Source organism: Dipteris shenzhenensis, chromosome 30 (assembly GCF_047967505.1).
Source record: "Dipteris shenzhenensis isolate YYH24624 ecotype China chromosome 30, Dip_SZ_1.0, whole genome shotgun sequence".
Classification (NCBI taxonomy): domain Eukaryota; kingdom Viridiplantae; phylum Streptophyta; class Polypodiopsida; order Gleicheniales; family Dipteridaceae; genus Dipteris; species Dipteris shenzhenensis.
In genome coordinates this window covers 50036153-50046973 of record NC_141625.1, presented here as the reverse complement: position 1 = coordinate 50046973, position 10821 = coordinate 50036153, and positions in this window count along the sequence as shown.

The window sequence follows — 10821 nt, the reverse complement described above, 5'->3', positions numbered from 1 at the left end:
GGAGCCTTCATCTCGATCCATCAAGGGTAGTGCTTCCTCTCCCACTCCGTAAGCAATATATGACCATCCTTATGCTTATTCTCTCTAAAAATATGAGAGGTGTACATGCAATAAGTAGCAGGTGCAAGCATAGTCCAAGCCTTACAAATGGATGGTACCACCTTAAGACTCTTATTTGCAGCCAAATAATGGAGATACCTGAATGATTTTTAGGATAACATAAGAAAATGCAAGGTAATACAAAGATATCTTTCCATTGAATTCGAAAGCCAAATGCACCTGTAAACCAATCATGAGCTAGCATTTGTAAGATCAACTTGCTTGGATGGAACAACAGCAACTGTCATCAATGAAGCAAATGGCTCAAACAAAAAAGGCCTGTGTCTCACTATAATGCCATCAAAGTATTCTAGAATGGAAGGATTCTCTAGAAGTGTAGATGCACCCTCAATGCTTGATGATTTCATCACTTGGCCAAGCAATCGCCCAGCATCTATCAACACATGGTCCATCCACACTTCTTTTGCAAGCCAAGGTATGAAACCATGGTTAGTCATAGGCATCCCATAACTCTCCTTTAGATTGTCATCTGCACCGAGAAGAGAAAGAATAGATAGTTGCTTTGCCTTGGGAACAGGTTGCAATTGATACTTGGTAAAGCTTCTCCAAAGTTATCTTCATTGATGTATCCTCAATGGTAAATTCCAAAGGATATTAAACCACTCCTTGCCATGGGAAGGATTGACTATTGAAAACATCTGCCAAATATTAAAGTTTTAGAAGAGACTTTGATACACACAACAAATTATATATTAAGGTTTTCAATGTATAAACTAAAAAATTACAAGTTGTAACTATAGATTTATAATTTTTAAATCATATATTATGGTTTTTGAGTTGTAAAATTAGAATTTAAAAACTATAAATTCAGATATCTGAGATATAAAACGTAGAAATTGTGGACTACAAATTCCAATTTGTGATCTATAGATACAAAATTAATTGAAAACTTACCCGTGTAATTTTTCTTCGATATGTTGCTCCCACAATTTTTTTAATCTCATGAATCTTGGACTCTGTCTCATCCTTTGGCATGGAAGAATGCAATTTCTTGCATTGTGTCTCAAAATCGGATTTCCATTTCCCCTTTTAACATAAATAGATGATCTCATCATAATGTTATTGGAACACAAAGCAAAGTCACAAAAAAAGAAAATATATAAACTAAAGAACTAATATTTACAGCAAATACCATCCTCCCAAGAATAGTTTGGGTGAGGGGATACCACACCCTTCGTCCACTTCCAACCTCTTTTTGTCTTTTCTCCTCCTCACTAAAATACTGAGTAAAATATTGAGCATCACAAGACACAAGTGTGCTTGTGTGGTGCAAATAATCCTTAAGATTAGTAACAAAAATTGCATCTTCATTAAGCCTGCAACCATTGACTTAAATGGATCAAAATTGGTTTCATTTATAGGCACTTACCATCTAATAGCAACAATCCAACCTTCTTGCTCAATATAGTGAACATAAACAACAAAGCTTACAAGTTAAATCTTTGTAAAGCAGCAACAAGCTTTAGCTCATCCTTTGCTTCCGGTTCAATAATTTGAGCTTGCACTCTAATGTGTCTAGACTTGATATTTGTGTAAAGCTCTTCTATGCTTTCCATCCAAGATGCCGTACGATGATTTCCTTCCCACACGAAGAACATTTTGTTTAATAGAAAGCTCCATGGAGTGCCAATTATCTCTTATTCAAACTCATCATTAACTAGGCTCCAATTCTTGTCCCAATGTTCTCTTGTGACATCATCATCATCCTTGGAAGACCCTTTGTTGAGAGTTCACACTCAACATCATGTGATCATGTGTGCATAGCACCATCATGTGATCATATGTACGTAGCACTAACCTTATAGAGTGCCATAAAGGAAAGGGTTAGATCCCCTAACCCTAACCCTAAATGGGTTTGTATATATTCTATTTTTTCAACTAAATCTAGTACAGTTAGTCATTTGTGGTATGCTCTCTAGCTGTGCCCTCTCTCCTCATCTCCACTCTTCTCCTCTCCCCTCTTCATATTTTGTCATGGTATCAAAGCTCCCTTGCCTTCCGCTGAGGCATTGTGATTCTTAAGAGAGTGAGAGTGATTGAGAGATTGAGAGTTCTCTTGAGTGTTCTTTCAGTTCCGTTGAGTGATAGAGAAATTTTCATCCATTTGAGAGGAATCTCCGTCCATGAGAGATTGAGAGATTTCCGTTAATCTTTTTAGATTTCTTGAGTGTTTTCTTCAATTTCTTTGATAGAATTCCAGTTGAGAGAGAAAGATAGATAAGACTTTGAGTGAGAGTCTTCTTGTGCCTGAGAGAACTTAGGGAAAGAGATAATTAAGAGAAAGAGAGAAAGGTGATGAGCTAAGGGCCCCTAGGTTCTTCTGCAACAAGCAATGACTCTACTCCAAAGCTCTTCTCCAAAGCAACAATGCTACTCCAAAGCAGAGAAGCGCCTTGTAGAAGGCTTTGGAAGGGGACTACTCTACCTAAAGCTACACAGCCAAAGCCTCTACAGTAACCTCCTTCTCTAGGCGGCTCACAACCACCTTTAGCAAAGGCTGACTGGTAGCGCTCCAACTGCAGCGACTCCTAGATCAGCCACATATCAACAACGCACCAAATACAAGGCTCCATATTCATAGTCTTGAATGACTTGTGGCTTCTCGTTAATTTGTTGTGCAAGTTGTGCATGAGTGAGTTTCTTATCTAGCTGGCCTTGCATAATTACCTTCTTGAGTTTATCGATAATATCTAGTGTGAGCTCCTCCGCCATCAGCCTGCTTACAGAGAGCTCCAAACGCTCCATTAGTACCGCTCAATAGCAAATGCCCAGGAGCAACCTCGTTTTTGGAGAGGCTAGCATGTGCCAACCAACGGATCTCCCAAGGCTCTAAGCCAAAACCAACCACTGACCACGCCGTCTCCAATTCTCCACACGGGCTCTACGGTGGCTCCTTCTCCAACGAGCTTTACCATCAACAACAATAGAAGAAAGGCTCCTTCGCTCCAATGTAGCTCAACTCAAGCCGCTGTCGACTCGAGCTCTCACGTAGCTCCCACGCTTGCAAGCGCCAAACAGCTCCAATCCTCACGCTTCTTCCTCACTCCAACGCAGCTTCCTCAACAAGCCTACAACACCTCCAAGGAATACGGCCTCTTCTTCGTCCTCGCAGTCAGCTACGGAAGTCTCTAAACAATCGGAATATTCCTCTCTCACAATCAAAATCTACAAGATTCTGGCTGCCCACGAAGAGGCACGTGGCACCTCACCTCACCTTATCTACTCCACAAACCATACCAGTAACCACAGTGGTTAATAGAAGATAGGGTTGGTCAAGCCAACCCCAAGTGAGGTTTAATCACGGTTCACCTAACCCAGTCTAGGTTAGCCAAGGTGTGATCAACAAGTCTCCACGTGGCCTTATCTCCTTGCCATGTCAACCACGATTGCCATGTCATCCTTATCTGGCACGTCACTCAAGCCACATCAGTAGCCCCGTGAGGGTGCCACATCACCCTGCCAGCTCACAACCACATCAGCAGACATGTCATCACTGCCATGTCACTTGTGCCACATCATCTACCACATCATCACTGCCACATCATCTGCCACATCATCTGCCACATCACATGTGCCACATCACTGCCATGTCATCACTACCACATCATCATTGCCATGTCATCAGTGCCATGTCATCATTACCACATCATCTGCTGACATCATCAACAGTGCCACCTCAGCTGTCCAATCATCACTGACCTTTGTAGGCACACACAGTGCTCCACAATCACTTCATGTGACCACTCCTACCACCTCAGCACAAGGCTCCACTGGCACACCTCTTGCTAGGCACATTACCACATCATCACTGCATGTGATCCATAGTGACACATCATCATTGAGCACCATTTGCACTCCTTTTGCCCCTCCACCTAGATCAAGTCGTATCTCTTGATCCAAGAAGAATTTGAGGGCGCTCCAAAAAGGAAAGTCGCTCGTTTTTTCGTGCTCTACGCGTCGTTACATCATGCATACATTTTGGTGCAAGTTACACTCACATTTGAGCCTCACCGACAAAACCACTTCCTTCATGCACATTTGCCTTTACATCGATGCATCTGACCCCAGCACTTAAAAAGAACAAAAGAAAAGGAATTATTTATTGTTCTTTCATCGATCAACGGTTGGTATAGATCTAGATCAAAGTAGACTAGATCCCCATAGAGGGGATGCTTTGAATTTTCCCAAGTTGCCAATCTAAGCCATGCCTGAAATTCCTGACTAGTACCTACTCGGAGTTAGTCCATACACTCACATACGATTTCACATCATTACATTACCTGAAACCTTACCTTCATCAGTTCATTGAGCAGACTTCAAAAAGTGCAGAGGCATTGCAGCTTATTTTAGTGGGCAGATAGCACTTGATTTCACACACACATGCCACCATTGTAAAGCCTATTCGGCTATCTCACGGCATTGTGCACATCATTTCAGCCTTGTAAAGCCTCTTGGCTATTCCTGGCATCATTGCCACAAGCCTTGTAATACATATCCGATTTTATATATTGCAGTTCTATCTTCACCAACGGTTCAAAGATTTCACTTGGCATAGTCAGTGTGTCTGCAGTTGATTCATACAGAGATTTTCATGACACTTTGAGTACATTTCTTACACCATGTCTACAACTAGCAACCTCAATCTGGAGGCATCTGCTAAGTTAGACAACTCCAATCACGGTACATGGAAATACCGAATGGAGACCATTCTTGTACTTCAAGACAAATGGGAGTATGTCGATGGGTCTACACCTAGACCATTGGCCGATCTAGCCACAACTAGCTCTACTCCATCTGTTGTCACAACACCAGCAACGGGATGTAAAATGGCATCTACAACTACACATACAGTTTCTGCATCAATAGCAGATCCTACCATTGCTCGAGCTCAAGTAGAATGGGATAAGAAAGACAAGTATGCCTATCATCTGATCAAGCAGAATGTGCAAGATGTCATGCTAGGACATCTCAACACAGTCAAGACATCGAAAGAAGCATGGGACATGTTCGCAGCTCTCTACGAGTCCAAGAACACATCCAAGATTCTCACCCTGAGAAACCAAATCAACCAGAGTTTCTGCAACATCAATGAAACTGGTCATGCTTATGTACTCTGCATAAAAGACTACAACAATCAACTTGCAACAGTAGGAGAGACTATGAACCCTGCAAAAATGGTTCAAGTCATCCTGAATGGACTAGGAGAGGGATACGAGAATCTAGTCTAGAGTATTGTCATCCAATGGCAAATTTCGACACTGGAAGAACTTCAGTCAGTAGTTCTACTTGGTGAAGAACTCAAGACTCAAGCTATTCAAGCATGAAAAGGTCATTCTAATGATCAGGCATTTACAGCTTCAGACAGCATCATCCTCAGCAACATCAGAATCAGCAAAGAGGAAATCATTCCAATTGAGGAAGATTCCAAGGACGAGGGAATGCATCCACCAACGTGTCAAACATTTAGTGCAACTACTGTCACAAGTTTGGACACTATGAAAGAGATTGCCGCAAGAAGCAGTACGACCAAGGCGGTCAATCCAGTAGTAATCGAGGGAATTCCCGAGGCAGAGGAAATCATCGTGGTGGACATTCTAGTCACAGTCATTTACCAAATGAACATGGAAATATGTTTCTTGCAAACGAGGAAATGCATCAGACTGATACAGTGTACCCAGACACTGATTACAATCCCAAAGAGGACTTCAGCTATCAAGTCGACCAAGTGGAACAGGATCCTTGGTACATCGACAACGGTGCATCATCTCACATGACAAATCATCAAGAATGGTTCACAGAAATGAAGCCATTAGAAGGTCAAAAAAATGTCATCTACACAGCAGACAATACACCAAATCTAGTTCAAGGGACAGGTGTTATCCCTATGAACAACTTCATTGGTACAAAAGGATTAGTGAAAGATGTGCTCTATGTTCCCAAGCTCAGCAAGAACCTTTTGTCAGTAGGTCAAATCATGGAACACAATTACAAAGTCATCTTTGACGATGATGAATGCACTATCAGAGACAAATCCAAAAGATGTCAACTAGTAGCAAAAGGTGTCAAGGAAGGATGCTTATACAGAATGCTAGCTATAGTACTAGATAAGCATGCCATGTCAACTCAACCGCAACAGATGCCACTATCTACAAAATGGCACAAGAGATATGGTCATGTCAATTTCAAGTACTTGTTAGATCTCAAGAATCAAAATATGGCAATTGGGATTCCGAAGTTACAGTTTCTTGGAAAAGTTTGCAAAGCATGCTGCTTGGGCAAACAAAAGCAAACAAACTTTGGCAGAAGTACCTCTCGTACACGAGGTATTCTTGATTTGATACATAGAGATGTATGGGGTTATGCCCAGACCCGCAGCATCAATGGTTCACTATTACTTGACTTTCATCGACGACTACAACAAATATTGTTGGGTCTACTTTCTAAAAGAGAAATCTGAAGTGTTTTCTAGATTTCAAGAATTCAAAGCCATGGTAGAAAACCAGACAGGCAGAAAGATCAAGGTCATGAGATTAGATAGAGGAGGTAAATACATGTCTTTAGCATTCATGAACTTTTGCAAAAGTCATGGCATACGAAGACAATTCACATGTGCAGATACTCCTTAGCAAAATGCAAGAGCTGAAAGGAAGAATGGGACTTTAACAGACAATGCTAGAGCAATGCTTAGTGAAAAGCATCTTCTAAATCAGTATTGGGTAGAAGCAATAGCCACTACAAACTATTTGCTTAATCGGCTTCCTACCAAATGTATGACTCCTTATGAAGCATTCACTGGACACAAGCCACACATTGGGCATCTCCGCATATTTGGTTGCATAGCATATGCCCACATACATGATGATCATCGCAGGACATTGGATGCGAAGTCATGCAAATGCATCATGGTTGGCTACAGTGAAGAAAGCAAAGCATACAAATTGTATGATCCCATCAACCGCAAGGTCATTATCTCCAGAGATGTAATCTTTGATGAGGAATCAGAATGGAAAACCTCACCTACACAAGAGATAGAAACATCAACTTCACAGTCATCTATAGAACAGGTTGATGAAGAAGAGCAAGAATTGCCAGAAACACCCCAAGCAAAGCCACAGCAGCTCAGATGGTCTACTAGGGAAATCAAACCTCCAGCCAAATTGACATATGCTCAGAAAGGCAAAGCAATTCAGGTGGAAACCACCAACTATGCTCTTATGACTACCATCATGGCTACAGAAGAGCCAATGTACTTCGAAGACACAGTAGACAAGCCAGAATGGCAAATTGCTATGAATGAAGAAATGGATTTTTTGTATAAGAATAATACTTGGGAATTATGCGACCTTCCACCAGGAAAGAAGGCCATAGCAAACAAATGGGTATACAAAGTGAAATACAATCTAGATGGCAATATTCAAAGATATAAAGCCAGTTTAGTTGCAAAAGAATTTGCATAGCAATATGGTCAGGACTATGATGAGCCCTATGCTCCAGTAGCAAAGATGGATTCAATACAGTTCTTGATATCACTAGCGACACTCAGCAAATGGAATGTGTATCAGCTCGATGTCAAGAATGCATTTCTCAATGGTTACCTAGACGAGGAAGTCTACATGCAACAACCAATAGGTGTTAAGAGTTCATGCTCAACATCATGTGATCATGTGTGCATAGCACCATCACGTGATCATATGTGCATAGCACTAACCTTATAGAGTGCTATAAAGGAAAGGGTTAGATCCCCTAACCCTAACCCTAAATGTGTTTGTATATATTCTATTTTTTCAACTAAATCTAGTGTACAGTTAGTCATTTGTGGTGTGCTCTCTAGCTATTCCCTCTCTCCTCATCTCCACTCTTCTCCTCTCCCCTCTTCATATTTTGTCACCCTTCAGGCATTTTGATAGATAGAATAAAAGACCCTTTTGTCGGAATGTATGCCTTTGTTTCAAATGCTCTTTTCAAAATGATCAAATCATTCCTAATCTGATGCACAACTGAATTTATGAGACAACGACACAAGGGAATTCGAGGAGGTGGAATTTCTTTAGTTACTATAAGAAGCGCTAAAATATCTGCACCTGATGGTCTCTCAACACACTCTGGAATGATATCCTCCACATCATCTTTAACTTCTGCTTTGTTGGATGAACCCTCTATGTTTTTATCCTTGTTGTCCCGAGGATTCTCAATATCATTTTCAATGTCAACTTGCTAAGCTCTTTCAGTTCATTATTGATCTCTGAATCTTGCTTCTTCCTTTTGCCACCTTTCCTTGTGACAGGACTAGACACATCACGTTTCTTTCTCTACACATTTGAAGAAACTCAATTACAAGATTTGCAAAAATGCGATGGTGAAATGCAACTACAAAAAGATAAAGATACCAAACTTACTGGAGGCATTTGTTGCACAACTTCATAAGCTCACCTACACAAGAAGAAAAACAAATAAATGACATAGTGAAACCATCTTTGAAATGATTAAATAAAAATGACAGAGTGAAACCATCTTTCAAAAAATGCCATTCACAGTTTTGCCAATGAAACCATCTTTTAAATGATTGAAAAAAAATGGAGTTCCTAAATACATTATTATGATAATAGAATGCAAGTTCATAATAAACATTTGGTGTTATGGGTGAAGCTCCCTTCAACTATAACTAGCAGTGTGAAGAAGGCAAGATCGTAGTTTCGCTAGCGAAACCATATCGAGAGGTATGAACCAATAACTATTACATGTGTGATCCGCAAGATTTTGAAGAAATTTGCACTATATAATAACTGCGCCCATAAGGAGGCTTACACACATTGAGCGACAAGATGATTGTTGTCATATTCATGTTTGGATCCCCGGACATGTGCAAGAGTTTTCAAAATCCTACGTGCAAAAGCTTCCCCAAAGCACATAGCCATGAAATCGGCAAAACTGACCATGAAAGGGTATCCAAAACCGACCTGAGGAGGGCATGTTACAGTCGAAGAAGAAATGGAAAGCCTCAACTGGGAGTTAGATTTAATGATGTTGAGTCATGCAGGGTCATGGGAAGGGGAAGCAGTCTGAAGTAGGGAGTTTGATGAAGGGTAAAACCAGAAGAAAAGAGAAAGACAGGAACTGGGCAAGGGGGGGAGGAGCCAGAGGAACGAAACAAAAAAATGGGGGCACAAAACGTTGGAGAGAAGGCATCGGGCAAAAGGCTCTGGATCTAGTTTCGCCAGCGAAACTATATCACTATAGGAGTGCGAGTCTCTGATGGTAATAGTAGGAAGGCCATGTTAGATATCAATGCTCCACTCTCGTGTAACTATGCGGGAACCAGCTAACTCTACTTGTAAGCCCCCCATATGAGGAGAAGGCATTTGAGTAGCTCGGTTATCTGGTAGGTCCTGGTTTGGACACCAGATGGGGGCCATGTGTGGCCTGATGGCTGGACGGCTTCAGATAGAGTTGGCACACCACCAACTAGGCTACATGGAAGTGCAGGAAGGCATCCCTTGATTGACCGCACTGAGGGTAGACGGAGCATTTCTCGAGGCAGCCCACTCTCGGGTTGTGGGGCCCGTTTGGAGCCTCAGATGATCCCGGATGGCTGTGGGCTGAACGTTGACCGTAGGTAAGTTGCTCTGTTTTGCGCACCGGTTCTATCATATGGTCGGTGGCCTATTTCGGAATCGACCCCCAGTCGACCGTTTTGGGCGGACTGGGTTGGCCACCCAATTGAGCCTAATCGACTACGACTAGTGGCTATATAAGAGCAAGCCCATGAAGCCCATTTCATCACTGGATACAGCAACCCTAATTCCTTAGCATTCAGCCTCTGTCTTCTACTGTTTCTAGCATGCCATCGAAGCTTCTTTCACAGGAGCGCACAGTTGGGAGGTAGCACCATCTATTGTATCAGTTCTACAGTAATCAAATTTTTGATTCTCCATACTATCTTGTTTTCTCTCTTGCATACAAGATCCTGTTATCTGTTGAGCACAGACATTGTATTATTTTCTTACATGGTATCAGAGCGTGGACTCTAGCAAGAAGATTTGGTAGTGTGTTTCTGTTTGCAAGCAGATTATGAGAGATGGCCCAGCCCGCAAGACTGCGAATCCCACCGTTCGGCGAAAGCGGAAAGTTGGACGGCTCTAACTATCCTCTCTGGAAGTTCAAGATGAAGACCATCCTAAGTGCATATGAGCTTTGGGACACTGCTACTGGGGTGGACATGAGGCCGGTTCCGAGACTGGATCCAGCGAATGCAGGACAATAGATAGTACCAACTGCGAATGAGATTCTTGCGTGGACAAGAAGAAATGCAGATGCGTTGTGTTCTATTGTCTGCAGTGTTAGTGATTCCCTCATGGCATTAATTCAACATGTCACCACAGCAGAGGAGGCATGGACGGTCCTGAAAAATTAGTACGAGACTACGAATCAGACATGGATTTAGAATCTGGAGACTCAACTCGCGAACGAAAAATTGTTTGAGTCTGAAGCGGCGGAGAAATTCATCACTAGGGTGAAGAATCTACGCGATCAAATGACTGCGATTGGCATCACCATCACCAGCGAGAATCTAGCACGAAGGTGCATACGGATTCTCCCACCAACGTACGACGGTCATGTTATGGCGCTGAATACGCAGAACAGAAATCTGCCCCTCAACTTTGAGGATTTCAGCATGATGCTTCTAGAGGAGGAGATGCATCA